This window comes from Osmerus mordax, chromosome 25 (genome assembly GCF_038355195.1).
Source record: "Osmerus mordax isolate fOsmMor3 chromosome 25, fOsmMor3.pri, whole genome shotgun sequence".
Taxonomy (NCBI): domain Eukaryota; kingdom Metazoa; phylum Chordata; class Actinopteri; order Osmeriformes; family Osmeridae; genus Osmerus; species Osmerus mordax.
Window position 1 is genome coordinate 7,163,744 of NC_090074.1, and position 23,481 is coordinate 7,187,224.

At 44.2% G+C, this 23,481-nt stretch overlaps 3 non-coding genes across 3 annotated transcripts; all 3 read right to left on the minus strand.

Moving 5' to 3' along the window:
* Positions 1-3,670: 3,670 nt before the first annotated feature.
* Positions 3,671-3,742, minus strand: trnap-ugg (transfer RNA proline (anticodon UGG)). The gene has a single exon. It is a non-coding gene; the product is annotated as a tRNA-Pro (tRNA).
* Positions 3,743-4,854: 1,112 nt separating this feature from the next.
* trnap-ugg (transfer RNA proline (anticodon UGG)) lies at positions 4,855-4,926 on the minus strand. The gene has a single exon. It is a non-coding gene; the product is annotated as a tRNA-Pro (tRNA).
* Positions 4,927-21,360: 16,434 nt separating this feature from the next.
* Positions 21,361-21,432, minus strand: trnap-ugg (transfer RNA proline (anticodon UGG)). Its single transcript has one exon. It is a non-coding gene; the product is annotated as a tRNA-Pro (tRNA).
* Positions 21,433-23,481: the final 2,049 nt, after the last annotated feature.

Consider the following 23,481-nt stretch of genomic DNA (forward strand, 5'->3'; position numbering starts at 1 on the left):
GCAATTTATATCTTATCTGAGAACAGTCTGATAGATCTGACCTGAGACCAGCCTGATATTCTGACCTGAACCAGCCTGATAGATCTGACCTGAGACCAGCCTTTTAGATTTGACCTGAGACCAGCCTGCAAGACCAGCCTTTTTGTATCTTATCTGAGACCAGTCTGATAGATCTGACCTAAGACCAGCCTGATAGATCTGATCTGAGACCAGCCTGAAAGACCAGCATTTTATATCGTATCTTAATCCAGTCCGATAGATCTGACCTGAGACCAGCCTTTTAGATCTGATCTGAGATCAGCCTGAAAGACCACCATTTTATATCTTATCTGAGACCAGTCTGATAGATCGGACCTGAGACCAGCTTGATTGATTTGACCTGAGACCAGCCTTTTAGATCTGACCTGAACCAGCCTGATAGATCTGAAATGAGAGCAGCCTTTTAGATCTGATCTGAGACCAGCCTGAAAGACCAGCAATTTATATCTTATCTGAGACCAGTCTGATAGATCTGACCTGAGACAAGCCTGATAGATCTGACCTGAACCAGCCTGATAGATCTGATCTGAGACCAGCCTGAAGACCAGCATTTTATATCTTATCTGAGTCCAGTCCGATAGATCTAACCTGAGAACAGCCTTTTAGATCCGATCTGAGATCAGCCTGAAAGACCACCATTTTATATCTTATCAGAGACCTGTCTGATAGATCTGACCTGAGACCAGCTTGATAGATTTGACCTGAGACCAGCCTTTTATATCTGACTCTAACCAGCCTGATAGATCTGAAATGAGACCAGCCTTTTAGATCTGATCTGAGACCAGCCTGAAAGACCAGCAATTGATATCTTATCTGAGAACAGTCTGATAGATCTGACCTGAGACCAGCCTTATAGATCTGACCTGAGACCAGTCTGATAGATCTGACCTGAGACCAGCCTTATAGATCTGACCTGAGACCAGCCTTTTAGATCTGATCTGAGACCAGTCTGATAGATCTGACCTGAGACCAGCCTGATAGATCTGACCTGAGACCAGCCTGAAAGACCAGCAATTTATATCTTATCTGAGACCAGTCTGATAGATCTGACCTGAGACCAGCCTGATAGATCTGATCTGAGACCAGCCTTTTATATCTTACCTGAGACCAGCCTGATAGATCTGATCTGAGACCAGTCTGATAGATCTGACCTGAGACCAGCCTGATAGATCTGACCTGAGACCAGCCTGAAAGACCAGCAATTTATATCTTATCTGAGACCAGTCTGATAGATCTGACCTGAGACCAGCCTGATAGATCTGATCTGAAACCAGCCTGAAAGACCAGCAATTTATATCTTATCTGAGACCAGTCTGATAGATCTGACCTGAGACCAGCCTGATAGATCCGACCTGAGACCAGCCTTGTAGATCTTATCTGAGACCAGACTGATAGATCTGACCTGAGACCAGCCTGAAAGACCAGCCTTTTATATCTTATCTGAGACAAGTCTGATAGATCTGACTTGAGACCAGCCTGATAGATCTTATCTGAGACAAGTCTGATAGATCTGACCTGAGACCAGCCTGAAAGACCAGTCTTTTAGATCTGATCTGAGACCAGCCTTTTATATCTTATCTGAGACAAGTCTTAAAGATCTGACCTGAGACCAGCCTGATAGATTTGACTTGAGACCAGCCTGATAGATCTGACCTGAGACCAGCCTGTTAGATCTGACCTGAGACCAGCCTTTTAGATCTGATCTGAGACCAGTCTGATAGATCTGACCTGAGACCAGCCTGAAAGACGAGCTTTTTATATCTTATCTGAGACCAGTCTGATAGATCTGTCCTGAGACCAGCCTTTTTGATCTGATCTGAGACCAGCCTTTTATATCTTACCTGAGACCAGCCTGATAGATTTGACCTGAGACCAGCCTGAAAGACCAGCCTTTTTGTATCTTATCTGAGACCAGTCTGATATATCTGACCTGAGACCAGCCTGATAGATCTGATCTGAGACCAGCCTGAAAGAACCGCATTTTATATCTTATCTGAGTCCAGTCCGATAGATCTGACCTGAGACCAGCCTTGTAGATCTGATCTGAGACCAGACTGATAGATCTGACCTGAGACCAGCCTGAAAGACCAGCCTTTTATATCTTATCTGAGACCAGTCTGATAGATCTGACCTGAGACCAGCCTGTTAGATCTGACCTGAGAACAGCCTTTTAGATCTGATCTGAGACCAGTCTCCCTGCAAAGGCTTCCTGCACCCTAAGCGAGAATCATACCACGAGACCAAGGAGCCATGCTCTGGTTGCTGCTTTGATCGATTTGTTGTTACAAAACATGCTTAGACAAAGGCTCCCAGCACCCAAAGCGAGAATCATACCCCTTGACCAACGAGCCATGTTCTAGTTGCTGCTTCGATTGATCGAGTTTTTGTCACAAAACGTGCTTAAACAAAGGCTCCCTGCACCCTAAGCGAGAATCATACCCCTAGACCACGAGCCATGCTCTGGTTGCTGCTTTGATGGATTTGTTGTCACAAACTATGCTTAGACAGAAAGAAAAACTTATGCAGCAAATCGCCCCGATCTATGTTGGGTAAAGGACTGATTTGGGAATAGAACAGCAGCCCTCTTTGCCAGTTTACCTCCTTCTACAGCATACTGTACAGGGCTCTTCCGGGATTTGAACCCGGGACCTCTCTCACACTAAGCGAGAATCATACCCCTAGACCAACGAGCCATGTTCTAGTTTATGCTTCGATTGATCGATTTGTTGACACAAAACATGCTTAGACAAAGGCTCCCTGCACCCTAAGCGAGAATCATACCACAAGACCAACGAGCCATGCTCTGGTTGCTGCTTTGATCGATTTGTTGTCACAAAACATGCTAAGACAAAAAGAGAAACTTATGCAGCAAATCACCCCGATCGACGTTGGGTAAAGGACTGATTTGGGAATAGAACAGGAGCCCTCCTAGCCAGGTTACCTCCTTCAACAGCATACTGTAATGGGCTCGTCCGGGATTTAAACCCGCCACTTCTCGCACCCTAAGCGAGAATCATACCCCTTGACCAACGAGCCATGTTCTAGTTGCTGCTTCGATTGATCGAGTTTTTGTCACAAAACATGCTTAAACAAAGGCTCCCTGCACCCTAAGCGAGAATCATACCCCTAGACCAACGAGCCATGCTCTGGTTGCTGCTTTGATGGATTTGTTGTCACAAACTATGCTTAGACAGAAAGAAAAACGAATGCAGCAAATCGCCCCGATCTATGTTGGGTAAAGGACTGATTTGGGAATAGAACAGGAGCCATCTTTGCCAGGTTACCTCATTCTACAGCATACTGTACAGGTCTCTTCCGGGATTTGAACCCGGGACCTCTCGCACCCAAAGCGAGAATCATACCCCTAGACCAATGAGCCATCTTCTAGTTGCTGCTTCGATTGATCGATTTGTTGTCACAAAACATGCTTAGACAAAGGCTCCCTGCACCCTAAGCGAGAATCATACCCCTTGACCAACGAGCCATGCTCTGGTTGCTGCTTTGATCGATTTGTTGAGCTGGAGAAACTTCTGCAGCAAATCACCCCGATCGACGTTGGGTGAAAGACAGATTTGGGAATAAAACAAGAGCCCTCTTTGCCATGTTACCCCCTTCAACAGGATACTGTAATGGGCTCGTCCGGGATTTGAACCCAGGACCTCTCGCACCCAAAGCGAGAATCATACCACTAGACCAACGAGCCATGTTCTAGTTGCTGCTTCGATTGATCGATTTGTTGTCACAAATTATGCGTAGACAAAACAAGCTGGAGAAACTTCTGCAGCAAATCACCCCGATATACGTTGGGTAAAGGACTGATTTGGGAATAGAACAGGAGCCCTCTTTGCCATGTTACCTCCTTCAACAACATACTGTAATGGGTTCATCTGGTATTTGAACCCGGGACCTCTCGCACCCAAAGCGAGAATCATACCCCTAGACCAACGAGCCATGTTCTGAAGACTGTTTTGACAGATTTGCTGTCACAAAACATGCTTAGACAAAGGCTCCCTGCACCCGAAGCGAGAATCATACCCCTTGACCAACGAGCCATGTTCTAGTTGTTGCTTCGATTGATCGATTTGTTGTCACCAAACATGCTTAAACAAAGGCTCCCTGCACCCTAAGCGAGAATCATACCACGAGACCAACGAGCCATGTTCTGGTTGCTGCTTTGATCGATTTGTTGTCAGAAAAAATGCGTAGACAAAACGAGCTGGAGGAACTCCTGCAGCAAAACACCCCGATCTACGTTGGGTAAAGGACTGATCTGGGATTAGAACAGGAGCCCTCTTCACTAAATAACCTCCTTCAACAACCTACTTTAAAGGGCTCGTCCAGGATTTGAACCCTGGACCTCTTGCACCCGAAGCGAGAATCATACCCCTAGACCAACAAGCCATGTTCTGGATACTGCTTTGATTGATTTGTTGTCACAAAAAATGTGTACACAAAAAGAGCTGGAAAAACTTCTGCAGCAAATCACCCCGAACTACGTTGGGTAAAGGACTGATTTGGGAATAGAACAGGAGCCCTCTTTGCCATGTTACCTCCTGCAACAGCATATTGTAAAGTGCTCGTCCGGGATTTGAACCCAGGACCACTCTCGCCCTAAGCGAGAATCATTTCCCTAGACCAAGGAGCCATGTTCTAGTTGCTGCTTCGATTGATCGATTTATTGTCACAAAACATGCTTAGACAAATAGAGAAACTTCTACAGCAAATCACGCCAATCTACATTGGGTAAAGTGCTGATCTGGGATTAGAACAGGAACCATCTTCACTAAATAACCTCCTTCAACAACCTACTGTGAAAGGCTCGTCCGGGATTTGAACCCAGGACCTCTCGCACCCAAAGCGAGAATCATACCCCTAGACCAACGAGCCATGTTCTGGATACTGCTTTGACCGATTTGTTGTCACAAAACATGCTTACACAAAGGCTCCCTGCAACTTAAGCGATAATCATACCCCTAGACCAACGAGCCATGTTCTGGATACTGCTTTGACCGATTTGTTGCCAAAAAACATGCTTAGACAAAAAGAGAAACTTCTGCAGCAAATCACCCCGATCTACGTTGGGTAAAGGACTGATTCAGGATTAGAACAGGAGCCCTCCTTGCCAGGTTACCTCCTTCAACGACATACTGAAATGGGCTGAAATGGGACGTTTCGCACCCTAAGCGAGAATCATACCCCTAGACCAACGAGCCATGTTCTAGTGGCTGCTTCGATTGATCGTTTTGTTGTCACAAAAAATGCGTAGACAAAAAGAGCTGGAAAAACTTCTGCAGCAAATCACCCCGATCTTTGTTGGGTAAAGGAGTGATTTGGGAATAGAACAGGAGCCCTCCTTGCCAGGTTACCTCCTTCTACAGCATACTGTAATGGGCTTATCCGGGATTTGAACCCCGGACTTCTAGCACCCTAAGCGAGAATCATACCCCTAGACCAACGAGCCATGTTCTAGTTGCTGCTTCGATTGATCGATTTGTTTGTTGTCACAAAACATGCTTCAAAAAAATCTATTTTTTTGACAAAATAAATCAACACTGAAAAATTAAACAAAATAAATCAAAAACTCTTGAAAAATTTCTTAGCCCACAATTTAACAAGTTGTTCTTATCGTAGTGACTTTCCTCCAAGACCGGGTATAGCATGGCCTGGAGTCAAGCTTATTCGTTGTGGTCCTCTCCCGTGACCCATTCAGGTATTGGGTACAAGTCCGGACCGGGGAGTCCTTCTGCAGGCAAAAGAGAGGTTGGCATGTTACTCTTTGCGCGTACAACCGCCATAGGGGAGGCAAGGCTAGAAACAACTAGAGACCGGAGAATTGGCACACAACAGCATATGACACTCGCTAGGATTATGATAGTCAGGAGGATAGTTATCCCCATTTTTGCAAAACCAAAACCCCAGTTTCCTAAGTGTAAGTTTAAAACTCTGCGCTGCTGACCTCGATGGGGGACGTCCTGGATCGGTGGAAGGAATACTTTGAAGACCTCCTTAATCCCACCAACACGCGTTCCGACGTGGAGGCAGAGTCTGGGGACATTGGGGGGGGCCCTTCTATCTCTGGGGCTGAGGTCGCCGAGGTGGTTGAAAAGCTCCGCGGTGGCAGGGCCTCTGGGATGGATGAGGTCCGCCCGGAGTTCCTTAAGGCTCTGGATGTTGTAGGGCTGTCTTGGTTGGCACGACTCTGCAACATTACGTGGACATCGGGGACAGTGCCTCTGGACTGGCAGACCGGGGTGGTGGTTCCCCTCTTTAAAAAGGGGGACCGGAGGGTGTGCTCCAACTTTAGGGGGATCACACTCCTCAGCCTCCCTGGGAAAGTCTATTCAGGGGTGCTGGAGAGGAGGGTCCGTCGGATTGTCGAACCTCGGATTCAGGAGGAGCAATGTGGTTTTCGTCCTGGAACTGTGGACCAGCTCTATACCCTCGGTTGGGCGAAGGTCCATGGGAGTTCGCCCAACCAGATGATGATGGATGGATGGAAGTTCAAAAATCCAAACCAATCTGTCCCCTGTCCCGCATGTGCTTTCACCTCTTCCCTCAGGGACCTTAGGTCAGTCATGGCCTGGGAAAACCTTCCTGCTGGGGCAGTATTATTTGGGATGAACGTACAACATACATCACCAATTTTAGTACACACCCCTCCATCCTCAGCCAGGAGCCAATCCAGCACCTGTCGGTTCTGCCAGGTCATGGCTGAGGTGGAAGACAGTTGTTCTCCCAGAGCTGCGAGTGCAGTTTCAGTGTAATTTATAAACCTTTGCTGATTATAATAAATATAGTTGATCCATTCAGTATTTTTGTTAGTCGTTATCCATGGTAAAATAGATTCAAACCCTTATGCTACCTCGTCTCTGGCTTTGAACTCACTGGGCACTCCTCTTGGCTGACCTATGGCGTCGATAGTAACGTTGGAAGAGTAGGCTTGTTTAGAGCGGACCCGGTTCTCCAGTTTGTCTGCCTCAATCAATCGAAAATGGACCACGTGAGTGACCCCGTGGACTCTAGCACATCTCCCGTTCCAATCGATGGGCAGTGTAGACCTTAGACCTTTTGCATAATCACAGAGCCAAAATACATCAGCCACAATTTGAGTTTGAAAATGATAAGGGCAGGCTGGGGAAATAGGACGTCTTGGCTGGGCTCCCTTAATCTGTCTTGCTTGCCCATCGATTAGTTTGGTGCATTGCCCACTTACTTCCCAGATGTAACTACAGTCCTGGTCTGGTACGGTCCCTATGTCTGCATTGCCTGTTTTTTGATAACATTCGAAAGATTTCTCTAGCGTTAGTTACCCCTTTCGGAATGGCCACCTCCTCCTCTAAACGTGGCAGCATTCCTTCTAGGTATTGGCAGTTAATCTTAATGTCCCTTCGGACCGCCTCTTCCGGGTCCCCCCGGAAACTTAGAGTATACTCACGAGATCCTAGATATGCGAGGCAGCATGCCTCGCACATGGGGATATTCTGTTTTATCATGTTCTCAGGTACGGTCAGCCACCGGTTGGTTTCCTCCTCGCATTCTTCCCAACCTAGGTGTGTAGAAGTGACATACAACTCCTCGGTCCTGGCCTTGGAGCATACATAACAGTCTGACAACCCGTTAGCTTGTGCTGTGAACTCAGTCCACAGATACCTTTGAAGTGGGCTGGAGCAACTTTTATTTTGACTGCAGGCCTTGCCTGAGCCAGTACTTGGGCTACACATTCTACGTTAAAGTCATTGCTGTACATGCCTTCTCCTAAAACATCTCTAGAGTTTAGCCTTTACCTCTACCCCCCCTTCACTGGGCAACTTGCTCAGTGAAGGGTTTTGCGGTGCTAGTGTGGGATCTGCCAGGGGCGCCTTGTCCTCGCTTGGCCTCCTGTAGCTTGGAGGCTGCTCGGGTAGTGACGCTGTCAGGTTGTTTGGCGGGTTTGGCCCTGGTCCGGGAACCTCGGCTTCCAGCCTTCCTTGGGATCCTGACCCTGGCACGTCCCTTGGATCTGGTTCACTTTCTCCCTCCTGGAATTGGATACACACCAGGAACAGGATAGCTTTGGTGACCAGGAAAACGCCAATTCGTTAGATGATCTTGGTGCATTAGTTTGCACTCTGTCATCATAGTGGAGGTGAGTTTATAGAAACCGGGACAGGGAGATAGGTATGCAGCAATAGCAACTTAGCCCTCCAATTTGGAGTTTTCAGTTTAGTGATACCTTTTGTGAAACTTCATCGGGAACAATGTGGTGGGTGTTGAATATACATCACCCATCCCTGCTTTGTTCTGCCAACCGCCAGTCGGTTCTCCATGCCATGACAGTAGTAGCTGGGAGTTTGTTAGCTCAGAGCCAACAGAACATTGTTATTGTCATCAACAAACCCCTGGTTCTATCACCTTAACCCCCGAGGCATATTTGTTAATAATTACTTTGGTTTCACATTTCAAATGTCAAAATTGCTGTGCATCCTTCTTTCCCCCGTGTCTCCCTGCGTTTCACTCACCCCCCTTCTTCCCAGTTGGAACGCAACCAGGGAAGGGATTGTTTGTTGTCCCGGCGGTTGAGTTTCATTTTCTGATCCCTTTCTTGGGAGCAGGTTTGAGTGACTGTTCGCCGTTGTCCAGGGTGGCTTGGTAAGACTTTCAAGCCCTGGATATGGTCCTTGGTCTTAAGCAACGACCACGCCCAGTCCTAGGATTGAGATTTAAACAACGTTATTTGTGTGCTTTGCTTTAAGACAGCACAGTCCTGTACTGTCACAGGGAGATCAGAGTCAATAGGTGTTATCAAGTCTGATCCGGGATTTTTAACAGTGATTTCAGATGAAACCACATGGTTGACCCTTCACACTGTACTGTTAGTCACAGTCGCTTGTGTCCCTGTGCACAGTTTCTACGCGGAGTGTTCCACTTTCTCCGGTAGATTTTAAGAAGGAACCGGTCACCAGGCTGGATAGTGACTGGCTTGGGAGGTCTCTCCTCTCTCTCCTTCTCCTTCTCCCTCTCCTGCTGGAGTATGCCCTGGATCCTGGACACCATGAACTCCTACACAACATCTTCAACAAAAGCTTCGGCATTGTTTAAAGATTAGACTTCCAATTTTATGAATCTTATTACTTTATCATTCATAATGTTTCTTTAGTGTGGCTGTTATTTATCTACTAAACATGGGAGGCACCTTTGGAACAGTGGGCTCGGATGATCTAGCCTTGATACAAGTATATGATTAACCATCCGAGCAACCCCCCTTTCTCCGTTTCTCAGCTATAATGAGATATGAATCAGGTTAAAAACCTCAAGACTATACTCTTAGTTAAATAATGTGTTCATTTATTGCTATATGTGTGTGGCAGAAGTCTTGTTGGACGGGAAAACCTTTTTGCAAATGCAATTTTTGACGCACATATTTTATTTGTTTATTAAACCTCCTCAATGAACAACTCGGGTGTCTAGTTTGTTTGAACACTTCCTCGTGCTTGTGCCAGGCTCACTTGCCCCGCCGTCTGTAATTTCAGAAAAAACAGATGTAAGACAACTTGCATTTAATCATTACTTTAAAAATTCTACATTTACATATTCCGTTTTATAGGACACTTAATAAACAGTTTATTCTATACACATAAAACCTTACATCTCTTTATTTATTCTATAAGTTCTGAATATCGTTTTTATTATTATATCTGACTCCATTCCTTCAATCCCTGCACGTACCTTCATAATGACTTTCCTTGACCTTTCAACATCACTCCTTTTCTTCAATCTAAAGTGGGAGTCAGGTGGCTGAGCGGTGAGGGAATCGGGCTGGTAATCCGAAGGTTGCCAGTTCGATTCCCGGTCATGCCAACTGACGTTGTGTCCTTGGGTAAGGCACTTCACCCTACTTGCCTCGGGGGAATGTCCCTGTACTTACTGTAAGTCGCTCTGGATAAGAGCGTCTGCTAAATGAATAAATGTAAAGTTTACAGCCTCTTTTGTCTCTTTCTACAAACTTGTTTCCATACACGTACCTTCATTTAAAATTTTCTTTCATCCTTTCTTTAATCATCCGTTATTTCTATCAATAGTTTAACAATTCATAAATATCGTTTATTTTATCTGACTCCATTCCCCAAACATTGTGATGCTGTTAGTTTTAGAAAAATATTAACATAAAAGCTATGTGTTTATTTTTAGAAGATATTTTAGGTTCTTTCAGCTCCTGCAAAAATACCACATCATAGACTTTAAAAAAACATGTGTATCATTCTTTAGCCTTTTTCTGTCTGGTGCTGTTGGATATCGTTTCATAAATTCTATTTCACAATGTTTGATACAATTTGTTTTAATCATTTTAATTAGATTTAACCCCATAATTCTTTATTTAAGTTCTTTTCCTGTGTTTTGCTCGGCGCGTCTTAAAAGATACCGGTTCATGACTTCCTGTATTTTAACTTTTTAGACTAAGAATTTAGAGAGCTCCCTTTTTTCTCTGCTTTTACCTTGTTGTTTGGTGCACAAAACCTTTCAGAAATGAACTAGTTAGATTATCTTCATACATAATTGGATGTGCTCAAGCCTTCGGCGAGAGCACAACCTTTGTTCTCTCACATATATATTATTATTTATTTTTTTATTTATTTTTGCCCCCCTAAAACTCAGTCAATATTTGGCCTACATAGACAACGTAGGTGTCAAAAGTTTCGTCTTGGTAGCGATTGAGTTGCTTCTATTGGAATTTACGTTCCGTTGCATGGTTTAGGCTTAAGTTAAGTTTTTGTGGCGAAAAGTGAAGCTAACGGTGGCTAATTTGCTAGCCACAGTCACTGACGTTACTAACGTCACTGCGTCACTAACGTCACGAAAACACGCGTGACTACCTTTGGCAGAACATTCGTTTCGCATCTGTTAACTTGGGGGATAGCTAGGCTAACTATAGCTTTACTGCAAGGCAGCTGCAGAAACGCCACAAGAAAAGAGGCCAGGGTGATAACTATTTACTCATTTTACTTTGTGATATGACACACAATTGTGATGTGTAATGTACAATATAAATTGATATTATTAAGGAAGTACATCTACTTTCGGAAACAGTAGTCTACTATTTCACTGAAGTATTAGCATCACGACATTAGCCTCTGTTGCCCGGGCAACACATACTACAGTGGTCTATGATGCATCTGTTTTCAATCGTTAGATTAAACATTCCTCACAAATAAATTTTCGTTGTAGGATTTATTATGACATTAGATTACAAGTAAACGATTTGTGGGTGAAATTATCATTACCTGTGGTTTCAAACTAGTGTAGCTCACTGCAACGTTGTAGCCTACGCGAGACACTACAAAAACATCTACACAGCTGTTTAGGAAGTAAAACGGCGACAGAACATGTTCGGCACTCCCCTTACTTAAATCAAAAGTCTAACTACTAACCTGAACTTCATTGCCACAGCCTAAACGTTGTCAATCTGTTCATGAAAATTATTAATTTCAGCCTAAACCGTACAACGGAACGTTAATTCAAATTCAACCAACGCAATCGCTACCAAGACGAACACAGCAGTAGTCTAGTACTGTACCGTAGTAGTACAATTTACCGGGGCTTTTCCACACAGGGCTATATCACATTTTGCGTTGTTACTGACAATGATCGCTACCAGTGAGCTTTTATGAATGAGCGATTTTCCACTAAATAAATGTGAAGCTTATTTACGTTTTGGGGGCCATATTTTCAGTTAGCAGATGGTACTGTTTGAATCGCGATTCCATCTTCTACTGCCGGTAACGTCGTAGAATAATCTTCAAAGGGGGTTCTTTATTAATGAATGAATGCAATGAGTAGGCTAAATGCCTGAAAATATCACGAGAAAGGAAAAACATAAAAGGACGTTTAAGTCATAGAGATTAGGTCAATTTTTACACCGGTCTGCCAAATGTATTCGTTTTGATTCAACGATGAGGCTGCCTCTTGCAGGGGAAATGAGAAGACATCATATTTCATTCTACACTTCACTCGTATTTTGAGTTGTAAATGAGCAGCAAAAAAAAGATGCTTTTAAATCTATGTGATCTTTATAAATAATAAGTAGGCCCTATGCATTTTTATATAAAATATACAGACCCCTGTGCAACCGACGCAAGCAAGCACACCCTACAAATTGTACCCTCTCTAGTTACTTCCTATAATACAATTCTTCTAGACTTGTAAGGTTGTTTAGTTGTTTTCCGAAAAACTTGAATGCTGTTGGTGTTTCCCTAATCGTATGGCGTCGAATTAGAACTACAAAGTCAATATTTTAGCCGTATTTTAGATTCGGCAAAATTAGCCTAAATACGTACGCATTTTCATGAATAACATTCCAATTCTATGTGGTTTCCGATACCTTCGTTTTTATCATGCTCCACTCGGTAACAAAGTTAATTTGAAATAGTCCTCCCTACGTCTATTCCAACTAAGATTTGCGTCTTAGGGACAAAATGTGCGTCCATCATAATCCCTCACGTCACAACGCTGCTTTGACAAGATACACGTCTCCGCGACAGTAGAAAGCTTAGCACATATACATTTATTCATCATTCATTCGGGATATTGACGTACATGGGGTTTTGACAAGACAATTTCTGCTTGATGCAACATGGCTTACGTCTTCTGCATCTGAAAACATGTAATACTGCGCCTTCTGTTCATTTAGCCATAGCTACATTTTATAAGTAATTCTCTCACCTTATCAAAGATGTAGGTTTTTGGATCACGTATGGGGGTCGCCAATTGTGGTGGCTAGCTTTTTAGCAAAACAGGTGCAAAAGGATGAACTCAGGGAGTCTGTCCAAGTTTTCAGATGCAACGACAAGCTTTTATTGATCAAAGTCAGAAAGGCAACATACGTTAGGTCTCTCCGAGCACAAGAGAGAGCCTACTTAACAATTGAATACAGACAGCATTTATAGTGCACAGAACGCCCCTGATCTAAATGGCCGTTAGCCGGCCATGGTGTGTTTTATCTCCCAAACCCCTAAAATGTCAGTTTGCCCTGCCCTCTGTTCTTCGTACAAGGTCATATGCATATACAAGGTCATCTTTAATGTCATATGATGTGGTTTAAACAAATGTATTATGTAAATGATACCCTCACAAAAAAATGATAGGCTATCCTCTCAAAAAGTATAGGCTAGCATATCGCACTGTACTTAAGGAGACTATCTATCACGCAATGAGCAATTAATTTGGTTTCATGTTAAATTCTGCTAATTATTCTTGCACCTTCAGCAACAGGTTCCTGTAGTAAAAACAGACAAGACATGTATGTGACAGACTTCCTGTATCACCTCTGCTTGTAAAGCCTCCATCTATTCGTGTTTACATGAAATAAACCTGCTCCCGAGCAGGTTTAAGCTAACGGACCTGTTGCTATGACAGCAAGTCCAGGATGAGCTTCGAAGAACCGAACAATCCAAGATAATGACAAATCGTCAACAATCAAATCCAGCTAACTGAGTTAGCGACGTACGGGGAACGGGCCCCTGGTTGCTGCTTTGATCGATTTGTTGTCACAAAACATGCTTAGACAAAAAGAGCATTAGAAACTTCCGCAGCAAATCACGCCGAGTAAAGTACTGATCTGGGATTAGAACAGGAGCCCTCTTCACTATATAACCTCCTTCAACAACCTACTGTAAAGGGCTCGTCCGGGATTTGAACCCAGGACCTCTCGCACCCTAAGCGAAAATCATACCCCTAGAGCAACGAGCCATGTTCTAGTTGTTGCTTCGATTGATCGATTTGTTGTCACAAAACATGATTAAACAAAGGCTCCCTGCACCCTAAGCAAGAATCATACCACGAGACCAACGAGCCATGTTCTGGTTGCTGCTTTGATCGATTTGTTGTCACAAATCATGCTTTGACAAAAGCTCCCTACACCCTAAGAGAGAATCATACACCTAGACCAACGAGCCATGTTCTGGTTGCTGCTTTGATGGATTTGTTGTCAGAAAACATGTGTAGACAAAAAGAGCTGGAGGAACTTCTGCAGCAAATCACGCCGATCTACGTTGGGTAAAGGACTGATCTGGGATTAGAACAGGAGCCCTCTTTGCCAAATAACCTCCTTCTACAACCTACTGTAAAAGGGCTCGTCCGGTATTTGAACCCCGGACCTCTCTCACCCAAAGCAAGAATCATACCCCTTGACCAACGAGCCATGTTCAGGTTGCAGCTGTGATCGATTTGTTGTAACAAAAAGTACGTAGACAAAAAGAGCTGGAGAAACTTCGGCAGCAAATCAACGCGATCTACGTTGGGTAAAGGACTGATTTGGGAATTGAACAGGAGCCCTCTTTGCCAGGTTACCTCCTTCAACAGCATACTGTAATGGGCTCGTCTGGTATTTGAACCCAGGACCGCTCGCACCCAAAGCGAGAATCATACCACGAGACCAACGAGCTATGTTCTGGTTGCTGCTTTGATCGATCTGTTGTCACAAAACATGCTTAGACAACGGCTCCCTGCACCTTAAGCGAGAATCATACCCCTGACCAACGAGCCATGTTCTAGTTGCTGCTTCGATTGATTGATTTGTTGTCACAAAACATGCTTAGACAAAGGCTCCCTGCACCTTAAGCGAGAATCATACCCCTGACCAATGAGCCATGTTCTAGTTGCTGCTTCGATTGATTGATTTGTTGTCACAGAACATGCTTAGACAAAGGCTCCCTGCACCCTAAGCGAGAAGCATACCAAAAGACCAACGAGCCATGTTTTGGTTGCTGCTCTGATCGATTTGTTGTCACAAAACATGCTTACACAAGGCTCCCTGCACCTTAAGCGAGAATCATACTCTTAGATCAACGAGCCATGTTCTAGTTTATGCTTCGATTGATCGATTTGTTGACACAAAACATGCTTAGACAAAGACTCCCTGCACCTTAAGCGAGAATCATACCCCTGACCAATGAGCCATGTTCTAGTTGCTGCTTCGATTGATTGATTTGTTGTCACAGAACATGCTTAGACAAAGGCTCCCTGCACCCTAAGCGAGAAGCATACCGAAAGACCAACGAGCCATGTTTTGGTTGCTGCTCTGATCGATTTGTTGTCAAAAAACATGCTTACACAAGGCTCCCTGCACCTTAAGCGAGAATCATACTCTTAGATCAACGAGCCATGTTCTAGTTTATGCTTCGATTGATCGATTTGTTGACACAAAACATGCTTAGACAAAGGCTCCCTGCACCCTAAGCGAGAATCATACCACGAGACCAACGAGCTATGTTCTGGTTGCTGCTTTGATCGATCTGTTGTCACAAAACATGCTTAGACAACGGCTCCCTGCACCTTAAGCGAGAATCATACCCCTGACCAACGAGCCATGTTCTAGTTGCTGCTTCGATTGATTGATTTGTTGTCACAAAACATGCTTAGACAAAGGCTCCCTGCACCTTAAGCGAGAATCATACCCCTGACCAATGAGCCATGTTCTAGTTGCTGCTTCGATTGATTGATTTGTTGTCACAGAACATGCTTAGACAAAGGCTCCCTGCACCCTAAGCGAGAAGCATACCAAAAGACCAACGAGCCATGTTTTGGTTGCTGCTCTGATCGATTTGTTGTCACAAAACATGCTTACACAAGGCTCCCTGCACCTTAAGCGAGAATCATACTCTTAGATCAACGAGCCATGTTCTAGTTTATGCTTCGATTGATCGATTTGTTGACACAAAACATGCTTAGACAAAGGCTCCCTGCACCCTAAGCGAGAATCATACCACGAGACCAACGAGCTATGTTCTGGTTGCTTCTTTGATCGATTTGTTGTCACAAAACATGCTTAGACAACGGCTCCCTGCACCTTAAGCGAGAATCATACCCCTTGACCAACAAGCCATGTTCTAGTTTATGCTTCGATTGATCGATTTGTTGACAAAAAACATGCTTAGACAAAGGCTCCCTGCACCCTAAGCGAGAAGCATACCAAAAGACCAACGAGCCATGTTTTGGTTGCTGCTCTGATCGATTTGTTGTCACAAAACATGCTTACACAAGGCTCCCTGCACCTTAAGCGAGAATCATACTCTTAGATCAACGAGCCATGTTCTAGTTTATGCTTCGATTGATCGATTTGTTGACACAAAACATGCTTAGACAAAGGCTCCCTGCACCCTAAGCGAGAATCATACCACGAGACCAACGAGCCATGTTCTGGTTGCTGCTTTGATTGATCGATTTGTTGTCACAAAACATGCTTAGACAAAAAGAGCTGGAGAAACTTCCGCAGCAAATCACGCTGATCGACGTTGGGTAAAAGACAGATTTGGGAATAGAACAGGAGACCTCTTTTCCAGGTTACCTCTTTCGACAGCATACAGTAATAGGCTTGTCTGGGATTTGAACCCGGGACCGCTCGCACCCTAAGCGAGAGTCATACCCCTAGACCAACGAGCCATGTTCTAGATGTTGCTTCGATTGATCGATTTGTTGTCACAAAACATGCTTAGACAAAGGCTCCCTGCACCCTAAGCGAGAATCATACCACGAGACCAACGAGCTATGTTCTGGTTGCTGCTTTGATCGATTTGTTGTCACAAAACATGCTTAGACAACGGCTCCCTGCACCTTAAGCGAGAATCATACCCCTGACCAACGAGCCATGTTCTAGTTGCTGCTTCGATTGATTGATTTGTTGTCACAAAACATGCTTAGACAAAGGCTCCCTGCACCTTAAGCGAGAATCATACCCCTGAACAACGAGCCATGTTCTAGTTGCTGCTTCGATTGATTGATTTGTTGTCACAAAACATGCTTAGACAAAGGCTCCCTGCACCCTAAGCGAGAAGCATACCACAAGACCAACGAGCCATGTTTTGGTTGCTGCTCTGATCGATTTGTTGTCACAAAACATGCTTAGACAAAGGCTCCCTGCACCTTAAGCGAGAATCATACTCCTAGATCAACGAGCCATGTTGTAGTTGCTGCTTTGATTGATTGATTTGTTGTCACAAAACATGCTTAGACAAAGGCTCCCTGTACCCTAAGCGAGAAGCATACCACAAGACCAACGAGCCATGTTTTGGTTGCTGCTCTGATCGATTTGTTGTCACAAAACATGCTTAGACAAAGGCTCCCTGCACCTTAAGCGAGAATCATACTCCTAGATCAACGAGCCATGTTGTAGTTTATGCTTCGATTGATCGATTTGTTGACACAAAACATGCTTAGACAAAGGCTCCCTGCACCCTAAGCGAGAATCATACCCCTTGACCAACAAGCCATGTTCTAGTTGATGCTTCGATTAATCGATTTGTTGTCACAAAACATGCTTAGACAAAAAGAGCTGGAGAAACTTCCGCAGAAAATCACGCCGATCGACGTTGGGTAAAAGACAGATTTGGGAATAGAACAGGAGCCCCCTTTGCCAGGTTACCTCTTTCAACAGCATACTGTAATAGGCTTGTCTGGGATTTGAACCCGGGACCGCTCGCAACCTAAGCGAGAATCATACCCCTAGACCAACGAGCCATGTTCTAGTTGTTGCTTCGATTGATCGATTTGTTGTCACAAAACATGCTTAGACAAAGGCTCCCTGCACCCTAAGCGAGAATCATACCACTAGACTAACGAGCTATGTTCTTGTTGCTGCTTTGATCGATTTGTTGTCACAAAACATGATTAGACAACGGCTCCCTGCACCTTAAGCGAGAATCATACCCCTGACCAACGAGCCATGTTCTAGTTGCTGCTTCGATTGATCGATTTGTTGTCACAAAACATGCTTAGACAAAGGCTCCCTGCACCTTAAGCGAGAATCATACCCCTGACCAACGAGCCATGTTCTAGTTGCTGCTTCGATTGATTGATTTGTTGTCACAGAACATGCTTAGACAAAGGCTCCCTGCACCCTAAGCGAGAAGCATACCAAAAGACCAACGAGCCATGTTTTGGTTGCTGCTCTGATCGATTTGTTGTCACAAAACATGCTTACACAAGGCTCCCTGCACCTTAAGCGAGAATCATACTCTTAGATCAACGAGCCATGTTCTAGTTTATGCTTCGATTGATCGATTTGTTGACACAAAACATGCTTAGACAAAGGCTCCCTGCACCCTAAGCGAGAATCATACCACGAGACCAACGAGCTATGTTCTGGTTGCTTCTTTGATCGATTTGTTGTCACAAAACATGCTTAGACAACGGCTCCCTGCACCTTAAGCGAGAATCATACCCCTGACCAACGAGCCATGTTCTAGTTGCTGCTTCGATTGATCGATTTGTTGTCACAAAACATGCTTAGACAACAGCTCCCTGCACCTTAAGCGAGAATCATACCCCTGACCAACGAGCCATGTTCTAGTTGCTGCTTCGATTGATTGATTTGTTGTCACAAAACATGCTTAGACAAAGGCTCCCTGCACCTTAAGCGAGAATCATACTCTTAGATCAACGAGCCATGTTCTAGTTTATGCTTCGATTGATCGATTTGTTGACACAAAACATGCTTAGACAAAGGCTCCCTGCACCCTAAGCGAGAATCATACCACGAGACCAACGAGCCATATTCTGGTTGCTGCTTTGATCGATTTGTTGTCACAAAACATGCTCAGACAAAGGCTCCCTGCACCTTAAGCGAGAATCATACCCCTGACCAACGAGCCATGTTCTAGTTTATGCTTCGATTTATCGATTTGTTGACACAAAACATGCTTAGACAAAGGCTCCCTGCACCCTAAGCGAGAATCATACCCCTTGACCAACAAGCCATGTTCTAGTTGCTGCTTTGATTGATCGATTTGTTGTCACAAAACATGCTTAGACAAAAAGAGCTGGAGAAACTTCCGCAGCAAATCACGCTGATCGACGTTGGGTAAAAGACAGATTTGGGAATAGAACAGGAGCCCTCTTTGCCAGGTTACCTCTTTCAACAGCATACAGTAATAGGCTCGTCTGGGATTTGAACCCGGAACCGCTCGCACCCTAAGCGAGAATCATACCCCTAGACCAACGAGCCATGTTCTAGATGTTGCTTCGATTGATCGATTTGTTGTCACAAAACATGCTTAGACAAAGGCTCCCTGCACCCTAAGCGAGAATCATACCACGAGACCAACGAGCTATGTTCTGGTTGCTGCTTTGATCGATTTGTTGTCACAAAACATGCTTAGACAACGGCTCCCTGCACCTTAAGCGAGAATCATACCCCGACCAACGAGCCATGTTCTAGTTGCTGCTTCGATTGATTGATTTGTTGTCACAAAACATGCTTAGACAAAGGCTCCCTGCACCCTAAGCGAAAACATACCAAAAGACCAACGAGCCATGTTTTGGTTGCTGCTCTGATCGATTTGTTGTCACAAAACATGCTTACACAAGGCTCCCTGCACCTTAAGCGAGAATCATACTCTTAGATCAACGAGCCATGTTCTAGTTTATGCTTCGATTGATCGATTTGTTGACACAAAACATGCTTAGACAAAGGCTCCCTGCACCCTAAGCGAGAATCATACCACGAGACCAACGAGCCATGTTCTGGTTGCTGCTTTAATCGATTTGTTGTCACAAAACATGCTTGGACAAAAGGAGCTGGAGAAACTTCCGCAGCAAATCACGCCGATCTATGTTGGGTAAAGTACTTATCTGGGATTAGAACAGGAGCCCTCTTCACTAAATAACCTCCTTCAACAACTTACTGTAAAGGGCTCATCCGGGATTTGTACCCGGGACCTCTCGCACCCAAAGCGAGAATCATACCCCTAGACCAACAAGCCATGCTCTGGTTGCTGCTTTGATCGAGTTGTTGTCACAAAACATGCTTAAACAAAGGCTCCCTGCACCCTAAGCGAGAATTATACCCCTTGACCAACTAGCCATGTTCTAGTTGCTGCTTCGATTGATCGATTTGTTGTCACAAAACATGCTTAAACAAAGGCTCCCTGCACCCTAAGCGAGAATCATACCACGAGACCAACGAGCCATGTTCTGGTTGCTGCTTTGATCAATTTGTTGTCACAAAACATGCTCAGACAAAGGCTCCCTGCACCTTAAGCGAGAATCATACCCCTTGACCAACAAGCCATGTTCTAGTTGCTGCTTTGATTGATCGATTTGTTGCCACAAAACATGCTTAGACAAAAAGAGCTGGAGAAACTTCCGCAGCAAATCATGCCGATCGACGTTGGGTAAAAGACAGATTTGGGAATAGAACAGGAGCCCTCTTTGACAGGTTACCTCTTTCAACAGCATACTGTAATAGGCTTGTATGGGATTTGAACCCGGGACCGCTCGAACCCTAAGCGAGAATCATACCACGAGACCAACGAGCTATGTTCTGGTTGCTTCTTTGATCGATTTGTTGTCACAAAACATGCTTAGACAACGGCTCCCTGCACCTTAAGCGAGAATCATACCCCTGACCAACGAGCCATGTTCTAGTTGCTGCTTCGATTGATTGATTTGTTGTCACAAAACATGCTTAGACAAAGGCTCCCTGCACCGTAAGCGAGAATCATACCCCTGACCAACGAGCCATGTTCTAGTTGCTGCTTCGATTGATTGATTTGTTGTCACAAAACATGCTTAGACAAAGGCTCCCTGTACCCTAAGCGAGAAGCATACCACAAGACCAACGAGCCATGTTTTGGTTGCTGCTCTGATCGATTTGTTGTCACAAAACATGCTTAGACAAAGGCTCCCTGCACCTTAAGCGAGAATCATACCACGAGACCAACGAGCCATGTTGTAGTTTATGCTTCGATTGATCGATTTGTTGACACAAAACATGCTTAGACAAAGGCTCCCTGCACCCTAAGCGAGAATCATACCACGAGACCAACGAGCCATGTTCTGGTTGCTGCTTTGATCAATTTGTTGTCACAAAACATGCTCAGACAAAGACTCCCTGCACCTTAAGCGAGAATCATACCCCTTGACCAACAAGCCATGTTCTAGTTGCTGCTTTGATTGATCGATTTGTTGTCACAAAACATGCTTAGACAAAAAGAGCTGGAGAAACTTCCGCAGCAAATCACGCCGATCGACGTTGGGTAAAAGACAGATTTGGGAATAGAACAGGAGCCCTCTTTGACAGGTTACCTCTTTCAACAGCATACTGTAATAGGCTTGTCTGGGATTTGAACCCGGGACCGCTCGCACCCTAAGCGAGAATCATACCACGAGACCAACGAGCCATGTTCTGGTTGCTGCTTTGATCGATTTGTTGTCACAAAACATGCTTGGACAAAAAGAGCTGGAGAAACTTCCGCAGCAAATCACGCCGATCTACGTTGGGTAAAGTACTTATCTGGGATTAGAACAGGAGCCCTCTTCACTAAATAACCTCCTTCAACAACTTACTGTAAAGGGCTCATCCGGGATTTGAACCCGGGACCTCTCGCACCCAAAGCGAGAATCATACCCCTAGACCAACAAGCCATGCTCTGGTTGCTGCTTTGATCGATTTGTTGTCACAAAACATGCTTAGACAAAGGCTCCCTGCACCCTAAGCGAGAATTATACCACTTGACCAACTAGCCATGTTCTAGTTGCTGCTTCGATTGATCGATTTGTTGTCACAAAACATGCTTAAACAAAGGCTCCCTGCACCCTAAGCGACAATCATACCACGAGACCAACGAGCCATGTTCTGGTTGCTGCTTTGATCGATTTGTTGTCACAAAACATGCTTAGACAAAAAGAGCTGGAGAAACATCCGCAGCAAATCACGCCGATCTACGTTGGGTAAAGTACTGATCTGGGATTAGAACAGGAGCCCTCTTCACTAAATAACCTCCTTCAACAACCTACTGTGGTATTTGAGACTGGTATTTGAGACTGGAAGAACTCCTACAGTAAAATAATTCCGCATAGCACAACGTGCAAACAACCTTAGTCTTGTCGAGGTTTCCATTGGGAAGTTTCTTAAAAATAAAATGTTCCTGTAGCAAACCAGGCGGCTTCATAGCTGCATCCATGTTAGCACGTTACGTTTGATGTGATAATTTTATACACAAGGCATACACACAGGTTCGAAGACTTGTTCTCGCCCTCTACAGTGAAATTCGGCTAGGTATACATCCGCGCTAAAATATCAAGGTGAAAGTCATCATAGCTTGCGTAGTATAGACCCAGCTCCCAACCCAACTTTGAGAATAGATTAATGGCAATATTTTTTTTATCGCCCGATAACGGCCCACCACTAGTTATTAACTACCCATCAAAATTCGAATGAAAAAAAAACACAGACAAGTATTTTAAATTAGGCTTTGAAACAGTGGCGGAACCAGACTTTTATATAGGGTGGCCAAGGGGTGGCCAGGGCTACTTCAGGGGGTCCACAGACGAAGACTGAAAATGTGAGTGTAACCTTAGCCTGGCATCTAAGCAATGTAAACTAGAGAGGGTACAATTTCTGGGGAAATTGTAGGGTGTGCTTGCTTGCTTGCGTCGGTTGCACAGGGTTCCGTTTTTTAATGACATTTTTACAACTGATATTTTTGTATATTTTATATAAAAATGTATAGGGCCTACTTATTATTTTTAAAGATTACATAGATTTAAAAGCATCTTTTTTTTGCTGCTCATTTAAAACTCAAAACACGAGTTAAGTGTAGAATGAAATATGACGTCTTCTCATTTCCCCTGCAAGAGGCAGCCTCATAGCTGAATCAACGAATAAACTTGGCAGACCGGTGTAAAAATTGACCTAATCTCTATGACTTAAACGTCCTTTTAAGTTTTCCCTTCTCGTGATATTTTCAGGCATTTAGCCTACTCATATTGCATTCATTCATTAATAAAGAACCCCCTTTGAAGATTATTCTACGACGTTACCGGCAGTAGAAGATGGAATCGCGATTTAAACATTACCATCTGCTAACTGAAAAATGCCCCCAAAAACGTAAATAAGCTTGACATTTATTTAGTGGAAAATCGCTCATTCATAAAAAGCTCACTGGTAGCGATCATTGTCAGTAACAACGCAAAATGCGATATAGCCCTGTGTGTAGAAGCTGCCCCGGTAAATTCTACTACAGTACAGTACTAGACTACTGCTGTGCTGGTCTTGGTAGCGATTGCGTTGGTTGAATTCGATTTAACGTTCCGTTGTACGGTTTAGGCTGAAATTAATTATTTTCATGAACAGATTGACAAAGTTTAGGCTGTGGCAATGAAGTTCAGGTTAGTAGTCAGATAGTTTCACCTATTGAAAGACTTTTGATTTAAGTAAGGGGAGTGCCGAACATGTTCTGTCGCCGTTTGACTTCCTAAACAGCTGTGTAGATGTTTTTGTAGTGTGTCTCGCGTAGGCTACAGACTACAGCGTTGCAGTGAGCAACACTGGTTTGAAACCACAGGTAATGATAATTTCACCAACAAATCGTTTACTTGTAATGTAATGTCATAGTAAATCCTACAAAGAAAATGTATTTGTGAGGAATGTTTATTTTAACGATTGAAAACAGATGCATCATAGACCACTGT